This window comes from Triturus cristatus, chromosome 10 (assembly GCF_964204655.1).
Source record: "Triturus cristatus chromosome 10, aTriCri1.1, whole genome shotgun sequence".
NCBI lineage: Eukaryota > Metazoa > Chordata > Amphibia > Caudata > Salamandridae > Triturus > Triturus cristatus.
This window is the reverse complement of record NC_140593.1, coordinates 395,845,063-395,869,988: the sequence shown is the minus strand read 5'-3', so window position 1 is coordinate 395,869,988 and position 24,926 is coordinate 395,845,063. Positions and strand designations below refer to the sequence as shown.

At 50.5% G+C, this 24,926-nt stretch overlaps 1 long non-coding RNA gene across 1 annotated transcript in view; it reads left to right on the top strand.

The window, feature by feature from the left end:
- The window catches only part of LOC146789504 (uncharacterized), a 50,303-nt gene extending 27,364 nt beyond the window's left edge, over positions 1-22,939 (top strand). Inside the window, exons 2-3 of the long non-coding RNA XR_014970108.1 lie at positions 21,384-21,763; positions 22,486-22,939. This is a non-coding gene — a long non-coding RNA (uncharacterized LOC146789504). The remainder of the gene's footprint in view (positions 1-21,383; positions 21,764-22,485) is intronic.
- The last annotated feature ends 1,987 nt before the right edge of the window (positions 22,940-24,926 follow it).

The window sequence follows — 24,926 nt, the reverse complement described above, 5'->3', positions numbered from 1 at the left end:
TTAGGATACATTTATTGTTTCAGACCGCCCTTTACAGTTTCTACTAATAGGATTGACATCTTACATGGACAACATATACATTATGGATATGTCCTGTCTTACATAACGGTCAGTACCCTTGAAATTTCGTTTTGCACATCACATCGATATAACAGGGAGATAGACCTTAATTACATCTTATTACATTTAGGTTGTCCTTTTGCCTGGATGAAGGCCATGCATGCGGAGGTAGAAAATAACCTTATCACGAAAGACAGGTTGAAACGTCAACATCTCGTCCTTTGGCCTGCATTACTACCTTTTGACCCTGTTCAGAGGTCACTAAAAGAAGAAGAGAATTGGTTGATGTTGTATACAAGCTCAACATTGGTTCGGTCGACTGAATCGCTTTAATCCAACCAGTGTTGTATATGTAAAATAGGGTATCTTTGCTTTATTTATTCTGATTATTTCTCCTTCTTTTACATGTTCACATTGAACATGAGCACTTCTTTTTCACTTTCTCTTGCGACAACCTTCTATTTGGACATTGATTGATTAAATATTGACTTTTATGAAAACTATATAAAGAAAGATTTCTTCATATGAACAATGTTGTTTCTGGTCTTTTCTCTCCGTGATGATAATCAATGTACAGAATAACTTGCTTGACCATTTGAATTGATTTCCCCAGTCCTGTACACTTGTGGTGGGCTGGTAAGATAGGTCGGGAGCAATTGTTTTTTATACTGGCTTGACAGGTGGCACAGGAATTGCAAACCTTCTGGGACACGTTTGGCCAGTAGAAGTGGCTGACAAGCCTCCTCCAACTTCTGGTGTGACCAAGATGCCCAGCTAGGGAGATGCTATGTGCCAATGTGAGGAGACACTCTCTTAACTGCTGAGGCACCAGGTTTGGGGTCTCTGGCCTCAGTGTATAGGAGCCCTTCCCCCAATAGGTCCTATGGGAGCCACTGCTATCTTGCTGTGTCAGGCTTTCAGGAGAAGAACAGTACCTCTCCTCTTGGCACAGCTCTTCCCTAGATGGTCTCCCTGAGCCTAGGAGCTCTGCCGTGTAAGGCCCTGATTCCTGGGGCTCAGTTCCCACTGGGGCTGACAGGTCTTCTCCCCAAGGGGAGGGGACCTGGGCTTGTGGTTGTTCAGAAGCTGGTTTCCCAGTCTTCTTACCTTTTCACTTGGAGGGTTGGTCCATCATTTCAGGCTCCAAAACCTATTTTTCAACCTGGCCCATGCTCTGTGCTTGGGCTTTTATGCACTCCCACTCGGGAATTCCCAGCATGGCTGCATGGGACGTAAGCTTGTTCTCAGCCCAAGCTGAAGACTGCACATCATTCCTCAAAAGACATTCAACTAGGATTGCAGAAGAGCCCACTGCCTGTTTCAGGCCAGTAACCCCTCCACATTCTAAGGACACCGTCCCCATGGGATGGATCTTAGTGACATTATCAACGTTGGTGACTGTATAAGTCTGTCCAGTCAGGTACTGTCCTGGAGAAACCAGCTTTTTTGTCACCATGGTGACACTTGCAGGACTTCTACCCTAATCCTATGAATCAAGGGCTGCTGTTTGTATTTTACCATATTAGTAGGTGATACAGCTAAGGTTGCAAGGTCCACCCCACCCTCAGACACTAGTGTAGCTTCTGTGTGCACTTTGATTTGCTCAGGACACACTAGGTATCCCATCTGGAGACTTGCTATTCCAGTGCTAACTGGAGCAACACTAGAGGGATTCTTTTTTGGACAGGCAGTCTCCAGTTTGGTGTCCAGTCTTCTGACAGATGTGACACCATGCTTTTGGGATCCCAATTCTTACTTGGGTACCCAGTTTTTGGTTGTGAAGAGTTTTGGGGCCAACCCTCCTTAGCAGGTTGTTGGGGAGCCTTTAGAAGACTTCTTACTTTTATCCTTAGGAAGTTTTCCCACTTTCCCCAGGGGAGGCTTAGTAACCCCTTTCTTTTGGTCACCACCACCAGTGGAAGTTTTGGTCACCGTAGTCTTGACCCAGTGGCCTACCTTCTTACCCAATTCTTGGGGAGAAATGATACCAAGTACTGGTGCAACCTTTCTGGATAACAATTACTCAACAGATGTTCCTTCATAAATACATTATAGAGCCTATCATAGTCATCCATATTGTTATCTTTCAACCAGCCACCCAGTGTCTTCACTGAAGTGTCTACAAAATCTACCAAGACCTGACTGTTTTTTGAGTCTCCCTGAACCGGATCCTGAATTCTTCAGTGGTGAGTCCAAAGCCCTCAATCAGGGTGCCCTTCATGTGGTCATAGGACTCAGCTTCTGTTCCTATTAGTGCCAGGAGTCTATTCCTGCACTTAACAGAGAACAGTTCCCAAAGGAGGGAGCTCCAATACTTCTGGCTGCCCTTCCTTGTGCTACAGATTCTTTCGAATGCTGGGAACTATTTTGTGATATCATCTTCTGTATACTTTGGAACAATCCCTTTGGGGATTTTCGGGTTAAAGGTTTCCTCTCTGTTCCTAGATATCACTTTGCTGCCACCCTTTATGGGTCCTAAACCCAAATCATTTCCCTTTCTATAGTCCGTATCCTGTCCTTCAGGGCTATTGTGCAGGCCAATCTTTCAAGAAGAGCCTTCTCTTCAGAGAGTTCTTCAGTGTTCCTTGAGCGACCTGAGCCCTCATTAGAGGCAGGTACCCTTAGTACATAGGGTCGTTTCTGAGGTAGAGGTACAGTGTCATCTCCTCCAAGTTTAGGCATATTTGGGTCATCTTCCTCACTAACTCCGCCCTGGTTCTCAGGGTCGGTGGCCTCACCCGTGGGATGGGCCAGCTCATTCTTCCAACAGCTTCTGAAGCGTTACAGGGGTAGGGTTTGAACCAGTTTTCATTTGCACACTTTGCAGAGGGTCCTTAACTGCTTAAAAGTAAGCTGCAGATAAGGGGTAAGGTCGCCACAAAATGCGGTATCCATTATTGTACTAACATTGGGACCTTTTTGGAGCAAAAAAAATCCTCACACAAGTTTTCTTAGTTCTAACTATAGTAAGTTTTAAATCGTAAATAGTTTTAAACTCCAGAGACTTAACCATGACCCTAATAGTTAATTTTAAGAATTTAGGAAAAAATCGACAAATTGAAAAAAATTCACATTTAACTAAAGGCAATTTTTGGATTTATTAGTGTGGTCACTTATTGACTAAGTGGTATCAGCAAATGCAAAGTCATAGACCCCACCGCTGATCCACCAATGTACATTGTGCAGAGAGTCTAGTGGGTCCCCAATTGGTTTACAGAGGCTAAAGCAGATAATACTAAAGCTCTCTTTTGTGGTAGTATGGCCGAGCAGTTAGGCGTATCAGAGGGTATTGCTAAGCATTTGTTGTACTCCAAGAGGCAATAAATGAGACGCACACTCAAAGAATACATCCAAGACCAACTTAGAAAAATAACACTTCTTTTTATATGTATTTCAAACTCAAGAACTTCTTTTAAAGGTAACTGCAGTTTTTGATAAAAATATGCACAGGTACATAAAGCATTTACACCTCTGCGCTTTTACGCCCAATGCAATCCTGTGGGAGGAAAAGCCAAAGATGCATAAAGGTAGGTATAGTCGGTTTCAAGGGTTCACCTGCTGGAATCGGAATAGTAGTGGGCCAAGGTTCAAAGTACTACCAGCAGTTCTTCGGGAACCGGCCGGAGCAAGGTGCTGGTGAGGCTGGTAGTTGGCACACTATGGAGAACGGGGGCCAACTGACAAGAGGCTGCACAGGGGGACTTGCAGGCAAGTCTAAGGGCTCCCAAATGGGGGTTCAGGTTGCAAAGGGTCTTGAAGAATGGGGGCACAACCGGTTGGTCAGGACCCCGGCCATGCAGCTCGGATGCAGAGTGGTTAGGTCGGCTTGGCTGGGTGTGCAAAGATGCACCTTGCAGCTGGCAGGGGCAAAATCAAAGCTGCTGGGCCACTCTCAAAGTTGGTCTCAGTGATGCTGTTGTCCCTCGATGTCTGCTTGGTCCTGGTATGGTGAGAATTCGAACTGGATTCTCGCTGTTGGTGTTTGGTGCAAGGCCTTCAGTACCCCAGGGGTTGGGGCTGTATGGCTCCAGTTGGTCCTGGTGTCTTCACACTTGGTGGGGAGCCAGCTCTGACCTTCCAAAGCACGAGTACCTTCTCCTGGCCATCTGCGGCATCGGTTGGACCGGTAAGCTGCAAGGCGGTGGACCGGACTCTGCTTGTCGGTGCCTGCGAACTGCAGCGGAGTATCCCCTCTACTCTAAGGGAGACTTTGGATGTTTGTCGAAGTGCTGGCAGGCTACCAACGGCTTTGGTAGTTCTTCAGCTTGCAGGACGAGTCTCTCTGTCGAGACAGTTGAGAGAGGACTGGGGACAGCAGGGTTTTGCACCAAAGTTCTACCACAGTACTTGCTAGGCAGAGGCTCTTCTTTGTCCTTCTTCTGCTGATCCATCAAATCTCAGTTCTTGGGTTCAGGGGTACTACCTAAATACTCAATTTAGGGGCATTTACAGGGAGGGACAGGTAGTAGCCAATGGGCTACCTACCGTAGGGGTCTACACCCTCTATATGACCACTTTCTGTGGGAAGTGGGCATAACCCTCACCCTAGAAGGCTAATTCCGTCCAAAACAACATGGAGGAATCTGAAAAGTGGGGTCCACATCAGCTGGCCTGCCCTAGGTGCTGGCTGAATGTAGGCACACCTCCTAATCTAACTAATTTTCCCACCTGTCTCGCCGCCAAAAAGCGGGGCCAGGACAGGGGGGTGGGCACATCCACTATCTGGAGAAGCTTGGGGTCCTGCCCTGTAATGTCCATACTGCTTGGAGGAGTGTGAACACCTCCGCCCAGAGCAGGCTTTGTTACCGACCTCCTAGAGCAAAGGCTGTCACCTCAGGTCAGAAACCTGTCTATGGTGGCTGTCTGGTCTAGACCAGTTAGTCAACACACTAGTAGTCGGTAGGTTTTCAGGGGCACCTCTAAGGTGCCCACTGTGTACATTTATTAATAAATCCACCACTGGCATCAGTGTGGGTTTTTTAAGATGAGGTATTTGATACCAAACACCTTGTGGTGGAAGGTAGGATCCTTCTGCATGGTTACCCCCACTTTTTGCCTGGTGCTAAGCTGTTTTTGACTAGTCTGACTGGGAACCTGCTAATCAGGACCTCAGTCTATCAGCTTTCTCCCTTAAATTGTTATGACAAGTACTTAGGTACATCCCAGATTGGATACTAGGGTACCCTTATAAGTAAACACAAGGAGATGATGGATGGAGTGCTGAAACTTTTCAGACACTCACCCCAGTCACAGAACTGAGGTGAATCCATCATCGTTCTTTAGCTCACTTCGCCACCCCAGTTCAGACACAGCTATATGCAAATCAGTCTTGACCCTGTGCCTCATGGGAACAGTCCAGCCCGAGCCGCCAAGCCATATCTTCCCTTGACCGGAAATAAGTATCCTGGGACCGGTTTCAGGCTAACAGCCCTCATCAGCCGGGCTGGCTTGAATCCAGTGGCAAAGTGAGCAAGCTTATAAGTCCCAAGTATATGGTACTAAGGTACCCAGGGCATAGGTCCCCCATGGTCTGAAGCATGCATTATGCCAACCATGGGAGACCATTCAAAATGGAACTACAGGCCTGCCATTGCCGCCTGTGTAAGCTGGTGCTAGAACCACTTACTAAAGATATAGGTTTCCTATATCTAGGGTCACTGCACTCAAAACCTATAAGTCACCCCTATAGCAGGCCTTTGCAATCCTGAAGGCAGGGTGCTTGGTTCTAAGTGAGAGGGTGCCCTTGCATGAGCCAGACACTCCTACATCCTATGGAGTCCATTCTCCCAGGCTGTCAGTGAAGCAGCCAGATACCACTTAGAGGGGCACCACGTAATTACGCTATGACCATCTTGAAAACAGCTGCAACAAATCCTATCATGTTTGGTATCAAACATGTTGGAATCATACCCCCACACCGTAAACGGTGTGGGAGGTATAATTCCAAGCACTGGAAGAACCCTCCACTAGGCTCTCAGTGTTCCCTGTTTCAACCTTAAAGACCCTATAATCCAAACAATGGTTCATGAGCCAAACTGAAAACAAAGTTTGTTTTATTAAAATTTAGGAAAGAACCTATAGAAAGAGAGGAAACAAAAGCTAACTATATTCCACATAACCCATGTACCAGTAATTGTATAAAAAACTGATATTTAATATTAATTAGACAAAAAACAAAAAAACATATTACATACATTATTAGTGGCACTCATACAGTTACACAGATAGTATTACAATTATAAACAATGACAAGTGTAAACTAGTGGGTAGTGGCTGAGGAAAAATACAAAAAAACAGGTTTCAAAATTAAACAAAAATACACAATACAACAATTGTGTCCTCTTTCATTTAGGCCACACTACTGGCGTCGACGACGTTTCAACCCAAAGGTACTTTAAGGGTCATCATCAGGATAAAAACATCATATCAGGGAGCGTCCACTGTTTTTCAAACAAATCTTAAAGAACACGAGCAAAAATCCCGCTTAAGTTGTGCATCAGACACTTGAACTCTGATAAAATCTGTCGGTATGTCTGCAGGGAATATTCACAGAGGTATCCTCAATTTCAAGTTTGTGAGGATATATACAAAAATTTGGCTGTAAAATCCAAGTAAATATCCAACTATTGGAGGTCCCAAACAGCAATTTAATTCAGAGGGTCGAGGTCGGTACCAGCACTTATGTTTTAACGGAAATCTTAAGTGCGCCTCGTCCCAACAGCATACCTGCTCGCAAAAAAATCACGCCCGAAATGCCTTCTGGACACTGACAGCACAAAATGGTTGCTGCCGACCAGAAACAAATTTCTGCCCTCCTGCTGCTGAGCCAAACTGGAGCAGAGGAAGGCAGAACAATAGGCATCCTGTCACAGGGAGGGCAGAAGAAGGCAGAACAATAGGCACCCTGTCACAGGGGGGTGTGACCATCTGCCAGACCAGATTTAGGGTATTGGGACCGAGTGGATGCACTTGCCAGTGCCACTAAGTCTGCATGAGGGGCACATTTGGTGTCCCTGTGCATAGTCCAGTTCAAACCAGTCCTGGGAGCCTTTGGCTCCCGCTCTGGCGCGAAACTGAACAAAGGACATGGGAGTAACCCCCCCCCCCCCCCCCCCCCCCTGTCCAGACCCTCCATGGCGAGGGTCCCCTGAATAGTCCCAACCCTTTCCTAAGGGTACTTAAGGGCTTACCTGTGGGTGGGTCCCTAGATTCGTCATGGGATAAGATTCAGATCAGACATCACTTCTTCTACTGTCTGGGCACTCTAGACTTTGCTGGACTTCGTTTGGGCTCAACTTCGTCTCCCTTCCAGTCTGCTGCATCGTCTGCCTGTGCACCATACAGGAACCTTCCAAGGCCTCTGGGCATCAAAGACACCAAAAGGAATCTCCCTTGACATGAAGGAGTCACTTCCCTGCATTCGCAGGCACCGCTACTAAGTCGATCGGTCTGTTGATCCTGAGCTCCTCCGGACTTCGTAAGGTTCTGCAACACAGGTGGTGGTTTTCCACATCTCCCGAGGCCTGCCCTGCCCTGCCTTCTCACCAAGTTTGAGGGCTGAATCCCTCGTGGGGGTTGCAATAACCAAACCCCTGTGCATCGCGTCAACTTGCAGTTGCAAAGCTTGTTGGCTTCCTTCCAAGATCTTCGGGCTCCAAGTAGCCCCAACCTCGAGCACCTCCAGTGACCAGAATCTTCAGCCACACCGCATTGTGTGCATCGTGGCCTGCAACTTTTGGTAAGCTGCTTGAGGTCCTCTCGTGACTCCAGTGCCTCCATCCTGTGTACCACTTGAGGGTCGCCTTTGCTTCTTTTGGGCTCCTCTGATTGCTCGGGCCCTGCCCTGACTCCCCTGCTTTTGGTAAGTCCCCTGGACCTTGCTGGTCCCGACGTTGCTCCTTCTTCAATTCCTTCATTGGTTGAATTTGTCAAGGCTTGTTGGTGCCCCCGCCGGACACCGACCCCTCAGCACTCGACATCCTTCGTGGGACAGCTCGTGCATGGCTCTTGGTCTTCCTCAGTGTCCCCTGGTTCTCGCAGCTGAGGAGTCAAGATCATCGTCATCCATCCTGCAACACCCAACATTGGAGGGCATTCGTCTTCCAAGACTCCTTGTCACTCCTGAGTGACATAGACTCTGTCCCCTCTGCTTGCAGGTACCTCTCATCTACAATCCAGCTTTGGATTCTACCGGACACTTTCTCCTTCTTCAGCAGAGGCACTTTCCCGAAGTCCTCCATTGGGTTCAACAGCAGTTTCCGACCCCAATTCACACGTATGCACCCGGCTTCCCTGGTGTAGATAAGGTGGGTACTAGGGTATCCATGGGTGGAGTGGCTTGCCAAACTTTTGTCTTCCATGGTGTTTCTTCAGGGTCTGCTGGGAAGGGTCCTTAATGTTTAAAAATCCAACCGCGACTTACACGTAGATTTGTACAGAGCACGCGGTCGTGTTCCCACACCCCACACGCTCTCCGTGAGGTTGCTATCTACTCACCTTGGGTGGTTCCTTGGGTCCCCAGCACTTCTACATCCTCTCGACCTTGTCTTGATCCCGTGGTTCTTAAGCCACTTTCTAAGTATATGGTTAAGTCCCCCCCTGGGGTCCACTGTGTATCCTGTGCTATTTACTGTGTTTATTTGCAAAGTATTGTGTGCACTGTGTTTATCTCAGGGTAGGAGATACCTAAACGTGTTAGAGAGTATTATATATTAAATACATATTTTTATAAATACCTTGTGTGAGTCTTTTTCACTTAATCTATACTATAAGATTGCATTCTGGTAAAACTAGCTGCTTTACCCTCCTTCTGGACTAAGCCTGAAGGCTGCTCTCCACAGCTACCACTTAGAAAGCTTTCAAGGTTGTCTATGACCTCTTAAATCACCATAAGGGTTGTCTGGACTGGTGCAAGATGCCCACTTACATAAGTGGACATCATATACCAGGCCAGCTTCTCACACCTTGGGGTAAAGTGAAGCCATCATGTAGGTGGGGAACTCATAACGACGAGTGCACAGCCCATGCACACATAATGGCTGCACTGTGCACTGGTAAAATCTAAGGGTGAACTTAGATATCACCGGTACATACCCACTCTCGCAGATATGCCCTCACATGAGTATAGTACACCCTGCCTTAAGGCTATAAGTCCTGCCATAGAGGTGTCTGACCTATGCACATGTTCTGCTGGCAGGCATGGCACATAGGGGTGTGGTGTGATATTGATGAACAAATTTGGTACAACAGTCCCATGGTGCACGGCCCATTAATAGGCCGTAAGCTAGATCGAACCCAACTTGTAGTAAACATCTTCATCCTTTTTTATGGTTTAAGTAGTTGTTATTGAGTATGGATTAAAGTCGGTATAGTACACCCACTTACAACCACCGGCCGGTGGGGAACCTTCAGTCAAATTCAAACTTTTATTGATAGAAAAGGAGGAAGGACGAGACCACTCTCGCAAAGAGCAATGAGAAAAAGAAGAGAACAGAAAAGGAAAGAAAAGAGTTCAACCCATAGAGTATGACAGATTCGGTAGGGATCTAGGGTTGGGGAGCTGGTAAGGGGGCCTTCGGGTCCGGCATCTGGTCTGCAGGGAAGCGTAGGATCCTGAGGTATAGAGGGCAGGTAAGCTCCATGAACTCGGAAGAGAGGTATGCCACCGTGGACCCCCAGGTCTTATCAAACTTAGGCAGTGTGCTGTGGATCCCGGCAGTGATTCTTTCCATACCCACTATGTCCCACATTTTGTGTAATTATTCCAAACAAGAGGTTCAAAGTGTATAATTCAAAAACAAATATCAAAAAGCAATGAAAACATGAATTTATATAAATAAAAAATGAGAAGAAAAGGAAAAGAAAAGAAAAGAGACCCTAATAGAAAAACATACAAAATGTATTCAGTAAAACGGCTCAGTGTTGTAAGCTGGTACATATAACATAACAACATATACATAACCAGACAAGTGGCAGACAAGGGGATGGTTGCATAACAAAGGAGTTTACACAATTTACATAAAACTTCAGTAGGCAAAAAATGTGTCCTCCAATAGTTGCGGCCACAATAGCGTCTACGGCGTTTCGACCTTTGGTGTTAATCCATGGTCATATTCAGGACATAAAATATACTGAGCATCCCAAGTAGGCAATTTATATCATAGATAGCTTAGATATCGTATTGAGTTCAATTCAGCCACCGCAACTTCAGAGGCCAAAAAATAACGATATCCAGAGGTCACTTCAACAACAACAGCTTAAAAAGCCAGTAGAAATAATGTCAACTTCAAGGGAACAAAAGAACGATCAAATCATCCTCGACTTTTCCTTGCACCAAATCCAGGCGGGACTCAAACACCGCACAGGAAATCAAACAGCCAGCAGCACATTTTGTGTAGCCAGTCTAACTGAGTCCGAACCTCCACTGTACCCCATTTAGCAAGGAGAACCTGTTTAGCCGCCCCCAGCGCTAAGGTGATTGCCCTGCCCCTACAGGACCTGAGAGGGTACGTGAGAGGATTGGGCAATCCCAGCAGAATACAGCTAGGGAACCTACGGAGTTCTGTCTGGTATATTTGGTCGATGATAGGTAATATGGTCTCCCAGAACGCTTGGATCTTGGGGCACTGCCAGAGAATATGGGAGAGGGTGCCCTCCTGTGCGCAGTTACGCCAACAAAGACTGCTACCTCGGGGTTTCCATTTCGCCACCCTCACCGGGGTATAGTATCAATAGTGCGCAATTCTTAGGAGCATCTCCTTCCCTGAAGTGCTGCAGGAAGATGCCCGGGCCCTGTGTACAATGTCCGCCCACTCCTTAGGTGAGAACTTGCGACCCAGCTCCACCACCCATCGACGCAGCGCTGGGGTCTTTGTCTGGATTCTTGCCCTGTTGAGAAACCCGTAGATGTCCGACAGAAGGCGCTTGTTGGAGGTGCGGGTAATATACCAAATCTCGAATTGTGTGAGGAGTCGTCCCATGTGCGGGCGAATCTGTGGCTGTGTGAACCAGTGGTGCAGTGCCAAATATTGCCAGTATGCTGTCTTGGGGATGCCATAATGGGCTACCAACCGGGGAAAGTCCAAGATCCCTCGCTCATCAAAGAGGTCCCCAATACATTTACATTGTGCATCCTGCCAAGGCAGATAGGAGTCACCCCTCAGGGTGGGGGGGAAATCCGGGTTCCCAATAAAAGGGGTCAAAGGAGAGACCACGGAGGACAGCTCGCATTTCTCCTGTACCCTGTCCCATGCCCTTATGGTGGCACAGAGAACTGGGGAAAGGTATGCACCCAACGGGCGGTGGCGTCGAGGAAGGCAGGGAACTTTCCATATGTACATCCCTGCCACTCCCCTGGCTATGATTGATTTTAGTTGTTGTCTGAGATTGATCTGTTTTCTGAGATTGGTCAGTTATGGGGGCCTTTGTTGTGGTGCCAACCTGGTTTGGAGTGTTACTGGGATTCTTGGGGGCCACTTTTATAGTCTCCAGCGATCTGTTAACAGCCACCGAAGGCTTATTGGCCGTTTTCGATGGAATAGTAACCTGGGCAATTTTGTTATTCAAGGTAAAACTAGGGGCACTTATGTCCTTATGTATGTTTTTTAGGACAGTTTCCAGGCAGCGTAGTCTAGCCTCTATGGGTTCCAGCAATACTTTTAACATATTAAAAATAGTGGTGTTATTCATGCTTGAACCATAGCCCTCCTGTAATGGAGATTTTACTGGATTACCAACTTCCCCGGTCAACTCCAGAATTTCCTCCAGACTTTGATCGATAATAGTGTCGTCTGGAAGGCTCAAGGGTAAACCACTCTTAATAACATGCGGTCCCCCTGTGGAACTGGGTAAAACTACTGGCAATTTATCCATGTTAGGGAGGTTAGGGGGAATTCGACCCTTCTTTCCTTTATGAATGGATGGTTTATTGGTCTTTCGAATTTGCTTAGGGATAGCCCCTTCTGTCCGACCCCTTTCTTTTGTAACGGATATATTGTTAGAGGTATTTGACTCACTTTGTTGCACTCCACATTCTGATAGGAGATGAAGGTTAGGAGAAGCCTCCAGGTCCTGTAAAGTGTTTGAGGCATCAAGATCCCCGATCTCTCCAGTGCTATGTACTAGGGCCTGTATATCTGTCCGAGAATCAGTGTTGGGTGTCTGTGCCTGTGCAATAGGGCCCAAGGAGGATCGTTTGGCCATGGCCAGGTCTTGGGACACTCTCCTATCCATTAATGTTATGCCCTCGTCAATTAACGCATGAGTGCGGGTGATAAAATCATCCAAGGTTCCTGTAAGTTTTTTAGCTCCTACAGCGGCCATACTTCTGGTTTCGCGACAGTTCATGGCCTATATTTCCTATCAGTGAGAGCACAGGGGAGCTAAGTGTAACCGACTAGGGTTTATGGTCCAGTCCAGCCTCCTCTGGCCTCTGAGGGCCACAGAGGGCCCGCCCTTTGCCCGGGCTTCGCTCGGCGTCCCGCTAAGCGGAGGAGCGCTGTTCTTAAAGGTGGCGTTGCGGCCGGGGGCGTGTCTTGCTGGGGGCGCGGCCGTGCACACCTGTGCAGCGCAGGGACTCCTGGTCTAGAGAGTCCCTGCAGCACGCGCCCTCTGTTATCTCCCGCAGTTATTCCCTCCTCCTTCCGGGCACTCACCGGCACCCCTGCAGCCTCGACCCCACGCCAAATGCCGCGCAGCGGCAACCGCGAAGCGGGTGCTGCAAGTTGTTAGCTGGCGATATGGCGGTCAATCCCTCCAGGGACACGGGGAGGCCACAAGACGAGTCGGCGTTATCCCAGCTCACCCAGTCGGCAAGTGGCGGCGTCCAGGTAAAGTTTCTTGTGAATAAGGCTCCCACAACACTTAGGGAATCTTCACGTTTTAAAGCTTGGTCGGCCGGGGGCGTGTCTTGCTGGGGGCGCGGCCGTGCACACCTGTGCAGCGCAGGGATTCCTGGTCTAGAGAGTCCCTGCAGCACGCGCCCTCTGTTATCTCCCGCAGTTATTCCCTCCTCCTTCCGGGCACTCACCGGCACCCCTGCAGCCTCGACCCCACGCCAAATGCCGCGCAGCGGCACCCGCGAAGCGGGTGCTGCAAGTTGTTAGCTGGCGATATGGCGGTCAATCCCTCCAGGGACACGGGGAGGCCACAAGACGAGTCGGCGTTATCCCAGCTCACCCAGTCGGCAAGTGGCGGCGTCCAGGTAAAGTTTCTTGTGAATAAGGCTCCCACAACACTTAGGGAATCTTCACGTTTTAAAGCTTGGTCGGCCGGGGGCGTGTCTTGCTGGGGGCGCGGCCGTGCACACCTGTGCAGCGCAGGGACTCCTGGTCTAGAGAGTCCCTGCAGCACGCGCCCTCTGTTATCTCCCGCAGTTATTCCCTCCTCCTTCCGGGCACTCACCGGCACCCCTGCAGCCTCGACCCCACGCCAAATGCCGCGCAGCGGCACCCGCGAAGCGGGTGCTGCAAGTTGTTAGCTGGCGATATGGCGGTCAATCCCTCCAGGGACACGGGGAGGCCACAAGACGAGTCGGCGTTATCCCAGCTCACCCAGTCGGCAAGTGGCGGCGTCCAGGTAAAGTTTCTTGTGAATAAGGCTCCCACAACACTTAGGGAATCTTCACGTTTTAAAGCTTGGTCGGCCGGCGGCGTGTCTTGCTGGGGGCGCGGCCGTGCACACCTGTGCAGCGCAGGGACTCCTGGTCTAGAGAGTCCCTGCAGCACGCGCCCTCTGTTATCTCCCGCAGTTATTCCCTCCTCCTTCCGGGCACTCACCGGCACCCCTGCAGCCTCGACCCCACGCCAAATGCCACGCAGCAGCACCCGCGAAGCGGGTGCTGCAAGTTGTTAGCTGGCGATATGGCGGTCAATCCCTCCAGGGACACGGGGAGGCCAAAAGACGAGTCGGCGTTATCCCAGCTCACCCAGTCGGCAAGTGGCGGCGTCCAGGTAAAGTTTCTTGTGAATAAGGCCAATGTCAGCCTCCAGGGCAGTTGCGGTGTGTGCCCCGATTAGAATCACCGGTGCCGCCTGAAGAGAGTCTCCCACCGCCTTGGGATCCAGATACTCCGCGGAATATAAGGTTTGATAAAAGGACTCGAACTTGAACGCTACGTCGTCATCCTGCCGCAGGATTTCCCCCGTGCGTCTCACAGTTCCGCCACCCGACGTGCCACTGTTTCCGCTCGCAAAGCATGTGCCAAAAGCCTCCCCGCTTAATTACCACCCTCATAGTAACGCCGTTTGGTGCGGAGCAGGGTATATTCGGCACGGTCAAGGTCCAGTGCTCGCAACTGCTTCCTAGCCTGTGTGAGGAGCCGCCGTGTTTAGACCGCCCCGTACGCTGGTGAACCCCCTCCAGTTCCTTGATTTGTTCCTCCAATTCCGCCCTCTTTGCTCTACGGTCTCTATTCAGGCCCGCTGCTATCGCTATACATCTACCGCGGAGGACTGCCTTCAAGGCATCCCATATGGTGTCGACCTCCACCGAGCCATTGTCATTAAGCTCCAAGTAAGCTTTAATAGCCCCTCTGAGTTCAGTGACGTTGGCGTCATAGGTGAGCAATTTGAAGTTCAACCTGCAGGAGCTCTGCTTGGAGGAACCTCCTGGAAGTAGCAGCCTCAGGGTCACCGGCGAGTGATCGGAGAATGCCGCCGCCCCTATAGCCACCTCTACAATAGATGCCGTGTCCCTGGGCGAGGTCCAAAAAAGATCAATGCGGGCATACGTGTGCTGGGCCGCAGAGAATAAGGTGTACTCCCGTGCTGCTGGAAAGTGATGACGCCACGCATCCACCAGGCCGGCCTCCCCTAGTCTCCTGAGCTTGGCATCGGAAATAGAGCTAGAATGTCCCACCCGAAGAGTCGTCCTGTCTAGATCCGCCACAGGGACTAAGTAAAAGTCGCCCCCAATGATGAGGTCCTCATCTGGAGATGCCAGAATAGAGGTAATCTTGTCTCGCAAAAAGAGTTCCTTACGTTTGTTAGGGCTGTAGATTGAGGCAATCGTGTAAGTGCGCTCCCCCATCAGCACCCGCAAGGCCAGGTGGCACCCAGCCACCTCCGCATGGGTGCCCACAACCTTCCCCTGGAAGTGCGTGGCCAGTAGAATTGCCACTTCAGCCGTCTTCCACGGGCCCGAGGAAAAGTATTGTCTATCAAACCATTTGGTCCTGAGCCCCTTCCAGTCCGCTTGCAACAGGTGAGTCTCCTGTAGGAGGCAAATTTCACATCCAGCATCTCTCAACAGGGCAAGCAGCGCATGCTGTTTAACAGGAGAATTAAGGCCTCTCACATTAAAGCTCATAATCATTACTTTAAGTCTGGGCATGGTATAGATAAAAGGGTGCTAACATATGTAAGCCCGACCCCCCTCCAGGGTAACCAGCACATATAGGGCAGTCCCCCTACCCCCCAGCAGCCCGCCCGCAGGCTCCACCCCCTCTACCCACCTCCACATAGGCGTGGCATGTAAGGTCCGGATTAAGAATTCCCATTGACCCCGTGTACTTGTGTGAAGGTGGGCCCCGAAATACCAACCCAGCGCGCCTCCCAGCTCCCACTGAAAAATACATTCAGGGCCCACATGTTGCATTGCCCCATCGAACATGATGATCCCGCACCCCTCCCAGATGTGGTGTCCCATGTCCTGCCCCATCCTTTGCCTGTCCCCGCCACCCAAGATGTTGTTGCTCCCTACCTGACTGCATTCCGGTGGCTCAACCCTCTGGGGCAAAGAAAAGAGACAAAGAATAGAAAGGAAAGAGAAAAGGTTGAAAATATTTAGAGACAAACATGAGAAAGGATCAAAAAGCAATTTCCAATGGAACTTGTAGGCACAAATGTGAAAGGGTCCATGAGTTTGACGTTCCGGCATCGACTTTTCCAGGGATGGGGCTCCCCTCACCAAGAATGGTCACCTGTCGTATGAAGTCGGACCGAACCTTCTGCTAGCATGTCTAGAGTTAATGTCCCCAGGGATCCCTCATTCGCCGCCAACGTACAAGCCCTCCCGGTTCTGCAGTTGTCGCAGCACTGTCTCCCGCTCCTGTTGGCGCTGCTCCTCCGTCGATCGCTGCTGGGCTCCCCTCTTGGTGCCTCGTCTCCGGTTGGCACATGTTGGCCTCCCCTCCGGGCAACCCTCCTCTGCTCCCTTGGGGTCCCCCAACTCGGCCAGGGCCTCGCCTAACACTTCCCTTGCTTCCTGTAAGTTGTGGACACCACGAGTTTCGTTTTGCCAGATAAAGGAGAGGTGGAATGGGTGGCCCCATCGATAGCGAATCCCCTGGTCACGGAGGAAGGATGTTACTGGTCGCATGTCCCTGTGTCGTTGGAGGGTAAGAGGGGAGAGATCCTGGAAGACCCCCACTTGAAGACCTTCGAACTCCACCGTGGTGCGGTCGCGAGTCGCCGCCATGATGAGCTCTTTCTGGCGGTATGAATGTAGACAGATCGGGATATCCTGAGGTTGGCCTGGACCAGAGGCAGGGCGCCCAGCTCAATGTGTGCGGTCCACAAAACACACAAGATGATGGACAGAATGTTGCATATTGGCAAAACATTCACCCCCAGTCACAGATCTGGGTTTAATCCATCGTTATTTTGCTCACCATGCCACCCCAGTTCAGACATGGCCATATGCATATCAGTCTTGACCCTGTGCCTCATGGGAACAATCCAGCCCGAACTGCCAAGCCATGTCTTCCCTGGACTGGAATCAAGCATCCTAGGATCGGTTTCGCGGTTTCACCCCTCTTCAGCCAGGATAGCTTGACTTTAGTGGCGTAGTGAGCACGGGACCCACGTCTGGGCATACCCTTCCCACATAGGGTGAACAACAAAACCCACAAGATGATGGACAGAATGTTGCACATTGGCAAAACATTCACCCCCAGTCACAGATCTGGGTTTAATCCATCGTTATTTTGCTCACCACGCCACCCCAGTTCAGACATGGCCATATGCAAATCAGTCTTGACCATGTGCCTTATGGGAACAGTCCAGCCTGAACTGCCAAGCCATGTCTTCCCTGGACTGCAATCAAGCATCCTAGGACCGGTTTCAGGGTTTCACCCCTCTTTAGCCAGGATAGCTTGACTCCAGTGGCGTAGTGAGCACGGGACCCACGTCTGGGCATACCCTTACCACATAGGGAGAACAGCAAAACACAGAAGATGATGGACAGAATGTTGCACATTGGCAAAACATTCACCCCCAGTCACAGATCTGGGTTTAATCCATCATTATTTTGCTCACCACGCCACCCCAGTTCAGAATGGCCATATGCAAATCAGTCTTGACCCTGTGCCTCATGGGAACAGTCCAGCCCGAACTGCCAAGCCATGTATTTCCTGGACTGGAATCAAGCATCCTAGGACCGGTTTCGGGGTTTCACCCCTCTTCAGCCGGGATAGCTTGACTCCAGTGGAGTAGTGAGCACGGGACTCACGTCTGGGCATACCCTTCTCACATAGGGCGAACAGCAAAAAACACAAGATGATGGACAGAATGTTGCACATTGGCAAAACATTCACCCCCAGTCACAGATCTGGGTTTAATCCATCGTTATTTTGCTCACCACGCCACCCCAGTTCAGACATGGCCATATGCAAATTAGTCTTGACCCTGTGCCTCATGGGAACAGTCCAGCCCGAACTGCCAAGCCATGTCTTCCCTGGACTGGAATCAAGCATCCTAGGACCGGTTTCGGGGTTTCACCCCTCTTCAGCCAGGATAGCTTGACTCCAGGGGCGGTCCAGCACTATTTCTGCGTCTTTGAGCCCCGGAACCAGGTGTTTGAAGAACCGGGTGACCCACTCCTCCAACTTGCCTCCGTCTGCCTGAAGTGGTACGCCTTTGAGCCGGACGTTAGAGTGCCTCGAGCGGTTCTCAAGATCTTCCAATTTAAGGTATAGCCCCTCGTTACGCTCTCGCAAGTCTATAAATTCTCAGGTCTGTGTGGCAAGCTCCTCCTCGCAGCGGTCCCCATTACATTCCAGGGTGTCCACCCTATCCCCCACCTCGGTGAGGTCTGACCGCAGCTGCTTGACGTCATCTCCCGCCGCAGGCTCGCGAAGTGTTCTCTGAGGGTGCCGAAGAGTTTCTCCAAAAAGTCTTTGGTGATCGGGTCAGCTGCGCATCCACCCTCCGGCTCGGCTCCCGTCTCGCCTGCCCTCCTCCCTACTGGTTTCTGGAGCAAGTCCTTGATGGATAGGTCCTTATGCGCAGTATCCTTCTTGGACTTCTGTGTGGCCATGACAGCAGACCAATGGGCGCAGAGTGCGACCGCAGCAGAGGGGGGGAATGTGGCACCCCAGTCGGGTCTCAGCGTCCACAAAATAGGCTGGGGGGCCAGTCTCAGACCACCACCATCAAGGCCAACAGACCCTCACTCCGTTCACGCGGGCACAGGGTCCGATGGGCACCACCCGGTCAGCACCACTCCCCGGCACGGAGCCTGTCCAGGCGAGTCACTCCCATGACCGTCGCAGTTGCACCCTCCTCAGTTATAGCCTCCTGGCGCCCCCAAGGACCATCGCCGTTCCGGGCCCCAAGCCTGCGCTCTGCTTCCTCAAGAGGGTCGTGGGCCTGTCCCGGCGGGGCAAGGCTGCATACTAAGGAGCCAACCCACAGGGCCGGTGATAGGATCGGGCCAATGCGCGTCTCCCAGGCAGGCCCTCAGCCAGGCCATGCTCGGTCCCCTCACTCCAGATCACCTGGCTCACCGTGCGTGTGGTGCTAGGAGGCCAATCCCACTGCAAGGTCTCGCTCCGCTGTGCACCAGTCACTCACCGCCACAGCCTAAGGCCTCAGGCAATGTCACTCCCCTCACCGGGCTCGACACCTCTCACCGGGGCTCCACGTGGATAAGTTGCACTTGCTCCCATGAGCCAGCTGCCGGTCCAGCGTGTGTCCCACCAGGCCCCCCTGCTCCAGCCACCTCCCGGGAATCAAAGGGGCACCAGAAGAAAGGGTGTGCTCCAACCGACCCGTGACAAGCGGGGTCCGCCACCGTCCGTGCTCCAACCACTCACGGGGCCTCCTCCAGTGCCCACCACAGGAGGCCAGGGGCCCTGGCTGCCCGACGATGCACAGCAGGTAGATGCGGGGAAGTGCAGTGTCCGGAGGCCGCCAATGGATGAGTTCTGCTTACTCTGTCCCCCTCGCTACGCGACCTCACCGGATCGGGCTGGGCTGCTCCTCCCCGGCTCCACGTCCAGCTTGTCCGCGTCATAGTTGGAGGCCCTCCACTGGGTCAACGGACCCCCGACTGTCCGCAGTCTGCTCCGGCGGCGCACCAGACCCCTGCCCCCTCTGCCGTCAGCTGGGCCGCCACCGTCTTGTGCGCCCACCAGGCCAAGCCCAGGCCCGGGCGATCCTTTGCGGCCTCCAGCACCGCAGCTGCCGTCTGCCGCGAGTCGTCGCGGCCGATCACCGAGTCGCCGAGGGAGTCACGGTCACCACCGCACCTTCTATAGTGCGGTGCTTGCTGCGGGACCCCCAGGGCTTAGTTGCGGGTCCCGAAATCGCCGATGATTGCCAGATTACGGCCTTGGCGAGCAGAGCCCCGAGAAATCGGTGTTACTCCGCCGCCATCTTGGCCACGCCCCTTCATCCTTTTTTAAAGGTATATTCATCCATTTTAATCCAAGTTTCATTCAGTTCAAACAGCACGAAGCATGCTATACAGACCTTCCCTGTTCATTGGCAATGTAGTGATTCCAACATTTAAAAATCCATGATATTCATTTCTTCACATGTGCTAATCCAGAATTTCATCCAAAAAATGAAAACCCAATGTGTTTCAAGAAAACAATCTGTTCGTCAGGGGTAACTAAAACAAGAAAATTAAGAGCAAAAATCCATCAGAATTAGCATAAATTGCACGTTTCCCTCAAAAACAAACCCACTCAAACTCAGTAGTGCTTGACACTGTATATTACCTGTGCAGTTGTGAATGTGCTGACACTCGCATGTTGTCCCCCATCAAAGAGCCTGCGAAATCACCTCAGATTTAAAATGAAACTTGAAAGCCCAATCTAAAAACGCACTCAAACTACCCTATGTGAAACCTTCATACTGCTGATGCAAAAATGAAACATTCAAGCCAAATGTTAGCCTCGAGAAACATTTATACATAAAATACGAAGTGCAACCAGGGGCCATATGTAGGAAACAGTTTTGCGATCGCAAACACTGCGAATCGCAGGAATCTGTGTGTTTGCGATCGCAAAACATACTTGACCGATGTAGGAAAGGTTTTCGCAGAAAAAAATTGCGAATCGCAAATTTAGCGATTAGCTAATTTGCGGAAAGTTGATTCTGCGAATCCTTTTGCGTAATCGCAGTCTGCGTACCAGGAATTGCGGAAATCGCTGTTAACGAATTCGCATTTTGCGATATCGCAAAATGAGATGTTTAAAAAAATCGCAATTAGCGAATCTTCAGAAATCGCAATTTTGCACTTACCAATTACCATTAACACTGAGCAGGTGGTAATCAACTGCAAACTATTTAAACAGGCCCACAATGCCACAGGGCATTTCCACCATGGCTGGGCTGTACGTGATAGCCAGGAGGCTGCGAATCAGGGATGCCACACAGAGAAGGAGACGCCAGGAAAGGATCTACAGAGCACGCATCACCCTCTTCCAACTGACCGAGGAGGAGATCCATGTGAACTACAGGCTGCACCCAGACAGCATCCTGGATTTAATAGCTGAGCTGACACCCATACTTGAACACCCCACACGCAGGGCACACTCCATTCCCACCCATGTTCAGGTGCTGTGCCCACTGCACCTCCTGGCATCAGGTAGTTTTCAGGGGGTCATTGCGACAGCAGGAGGTGTCTCGCAAAGTGCACTATCGCGCTTCCTCCACGCTTTCCTTGATGCAATGGTACAGAGGCTGCATCACCACATACAATTTCCTAGCACACCACAGGCACTAGATCAGACCAAGCAGGAATTCTACCAAATTGCCCAATTCCCCCATGTCATTGGCTGCGTAGATGGGACCCATATCGCAATCTCACCCCCATCACATAATGAGTATGTATTTCGCAACAGAAAGTCATATCATTCCCTGACCGTCCAGGTAGTGTGCAATGCCCAGCATATAATCACTGACATTGTGGCCAAATACCCTGGAAGCACACACGACTCATTCATGTTTCGCCACTGTGCGTTACATCGCAGACTCACAAATGGTGATTTTGGAGAGGGCTATCTGCTAGGTAAATGCATGGCAAACACACACAGAGGCAGTAGAGTGATGCAGTGGCAGGACACTATTGAACCAGAATCTGCTTATGCCCCGCAGGTGACAGTGCGTATGCTGTACGTGACTACATCCTCACACCGTACCTGAATCCAGCAAGTGCAGGAGAGAGGAGGTACAACAGCGCACACCGAGCCACACGCTGTGCCATTGAGAGGACCTTTGGAATCCTAAAGAGCCGTTTTCGATGCCTCCATAAGAGTGGAGGAGCGCTACAGTACAGCCCTGAGACGTGTTGCAAAATAGTGGTTGCCTGTGCAATGCTACACAACATCGCCACCAAAAAAGGAACCCCAGTGGACCTGACAGACTCTGAATCATCAGATGAGGATGGACCAGCACCACATCGCGCTCCGGCAGGAGGTGCTGGTGCGGCTGCCGGACGCATGAGACGTGATGAGATAACCCAAAACTACTTCTAAGTGAGTAATGATGACACAATGAAACTGATTGGTTAGTTACAGGGATGTTTATTTCTTTCTGATCATGCATTGAGGTATCTAACGTTGTGACTTCAAAGTCCCTGCATGCACATGTTTGTGTCACAGTGCAAAGAATAACAACAGCCACTGAGTCTACATGGACTGTGTTGCGTCACACATGCCCATTAGTCCCTTGTGTCCCTTCACCTCCTACGTGCACGGCCTGGTGCGCCTCGTTGTGTGTGCGCAGTGCCCTCCCTGGAGTCATCCTCCACTCTGCCCTGGCGTGAACTCCGGCGTCTGTCCTGTGGAATTGGGGGAGTGATGCTGCTCCTGCTCGATTGTTCATCGGTGTCTATGGCAGCAAGTGCACCTATGCCACCTGTGGCAGTTGCGCGCATCTGGTCCACCGCATGTGTGACCTGCACCAAGACACTGCCGACATCCTGGCAGCAGTGGGCCATCTCGCGCTGCATGCTGACACATCTTCTGGCCAGCAGGGATGTGGCGGTTGACTGGCGGTTCACAGCCCTGGTGTATAGGTCCAGCCGTGTGTGTAGGCGATGTCTGTCCTGCCGCCGGGCTGCCCTGTCCCTCGCTATCTCCCTGCACAGTCCCTCCAATGCAGCAGTCATGCCCATTACTCCTTCGCGCAACTCCGTCATGTTGTGGTTATGTGCTACCAGCTGCCTTTGTATTGACCTGATTCCCTTCACTTGCAGGCGCTGCTGCTTGAGCATGCTGCCCTCCAGGCCCGAGAACACCGTGTCCTCTTCACCAGGAGCAGTGCTGGTGGACGCCCGTGCCCTGCCTCTCATCACTCTCCCTACTCTTGATTGTTCCGGGGACTGTATTTGGCGCTGTCCTGCACGCTGCCTGTGCACTGGCTGTTGCTCCTCTGCTCTGTCTGGTGCCTGTGTCTCCAACAGTGGTAGTGGTGGGACAATATTGCGGCGCCTGCATTGTGCTGTGTCGCCAGTTGTGGCTTCGCCCTGATCCTTCTGGCCTGCCTCGTGCTCCATCTCAGCTGTTGGCTAACATTCAGCCTCACTATCCTGTGTTGGTGGTGGTGCTGTGGATTAAATGACACACATTAGTACTGTGTCCTGTCTGGTATTTGTCATGCATTACTTTTAGTAAATAAATAAACATGGGCACTATCGGTCTTTTTCTATATCTGCATGATGGAGTCCTTCCCATTCCACCTGTCTGTGTCTCACTGGCACAGTTATCAGTACATGTGACTACGTCTCCCTTAATGCATTGCTGTGTGTGCTGTGTGACATTTACTGGAGTTGCAGTCAGGTTGCCTTTTGGGGGATGTGGGTGGTTTGGAGATGTATCAGGGGGTTTTGCCATGCACCTTACCTTGTGTGGTGTCTCTGTGTTCCGAGCTGTCCAGGTCTGCCACTCCACTCACGCTCTCAGGCTGCAGTGTGCCCTCCACCAGCTCCTCCAGGGGCGTCGGTTCGGTTGCAGTGGAAGGTCCCCCACTGGTTTTTTTTGCCTCTGCCAGTCTTGACGCCACCCTCTCCTTTGACCTCTGCCGCATGTCATACCATCTTTTACGTAGGTCCTCCACACTGCGGTGTGTGACACCAATGGCATTGACTTTCTCTTGGATGTCACTCCAAATCTTGCGCTTCCTGGCCTCAGGCACTCTCAGGGAACTTTTCCCAAAAAGGAGATCATGGTTGGTGACCACCTCCTGTGTGAGGACCTCCAGCTCCCTGTCACTAAATTTCTGTTTTCTCTTCCTTGCTGGTTCCTCATGCTGCTTTTCACTCCCCTGGGAATCCATTTGGCTGGTTTCCAAATGCAGACCTGCACTGTTCTCCTCTCCACTCAGGCTCTCAAACAGCTACTTGCTCACTCACAGCTGCTGGCAATCAGGTGCAGCATGGGCAGTCACACTTCCTGGTTGTGATGTCATCATTCTGCACCTGAATTGCAGATTCCAAGATTTGCGATTCCTTAATAGCGTTTTCGCAATTAAGGAATTGCTATTAGGGTAATCGCAAAAATATTCTGCGATTTTTTGGTAATCGCTAAATATTCGCAGAATTCTACCTACATCGGACTTTGCGATTCGGAAAATGCGATTCGCGAAAAAACGCAATTTCCGATTCGCAAATTCTGTTCTACCTACATATGGCCCCAAGTGTCTTAATTAACATTACCCCAAAATTATCCCCGTTTGTGAAAAAAATCATGCAATGGTACACAAACAATAACAAACTCATGTGTATATCAAGAAGAACCTCCTATCACCACAAGGAGCCAATGTCCGAATTACGTATCACAAAATGCAACGAAATGCAATACAACTAAGTGCGTCTGATGTCCTGTAATATCTCCAGTAGACACGACCATCACTTCACCTAAACGCCACACGTGTTAAACGAGACCAGATGCAACCAAAGCCTATAGATGCCCAAACAATAAACGTAATCATAAGCTGCAACGTAAGCGTGACTTAAATAAACGAAATACTCAAGCCCGTAACAAGACAGACTCTACAAATAAATACACATATAATCTGATGGCTCAATGAGTTGATTGACCGGAATGTTCATCAATGGTGTTAATGCGAACAGTGATAATGCGGTTTATGAATGTTTTGGGAAACCTTTGATGAATGACCAGTTCATTCACACAGTGAATTCAGTAAACAAAAATCACTGATAAAAGTGGCATGCATTTTTTAACATCAAACATGAAATGGATGTACAATGAAACATCACCGTGAATATCATCTGGTGTGTGCCTTGTCAAATCTTCATTTGTCTCTGCACCAAGACACGCAGGCTGCAATGTCAGTTTGCATAAGCTTGCTGAGGGGTTCCTTAGGGACCTTCTTTAGGTCTAATGCCCTAGATACCAAGGGTACCACCTACTAGGGACATCCAAGGGATCCTAAAGGGGTGCCAACTGTGAAACAATAAGACAGTTTAGGGAAAGAACACTGGTGTTGGGGACCTGGTTTCCAGGAACCCAGCACACTCTCAGTCATAGTTGTACCAGACACCAGGCAAAAAGTGGGGGGTAACCATGTCAAAAGAGGCACTTTCCTACTTCCGTGTAGTTCCAACTGCGCATTTGTGTACAACATAAACCTTGGGTGAGGTGCCTAGACTGATTTCATGCACCCCTGTAGTATATG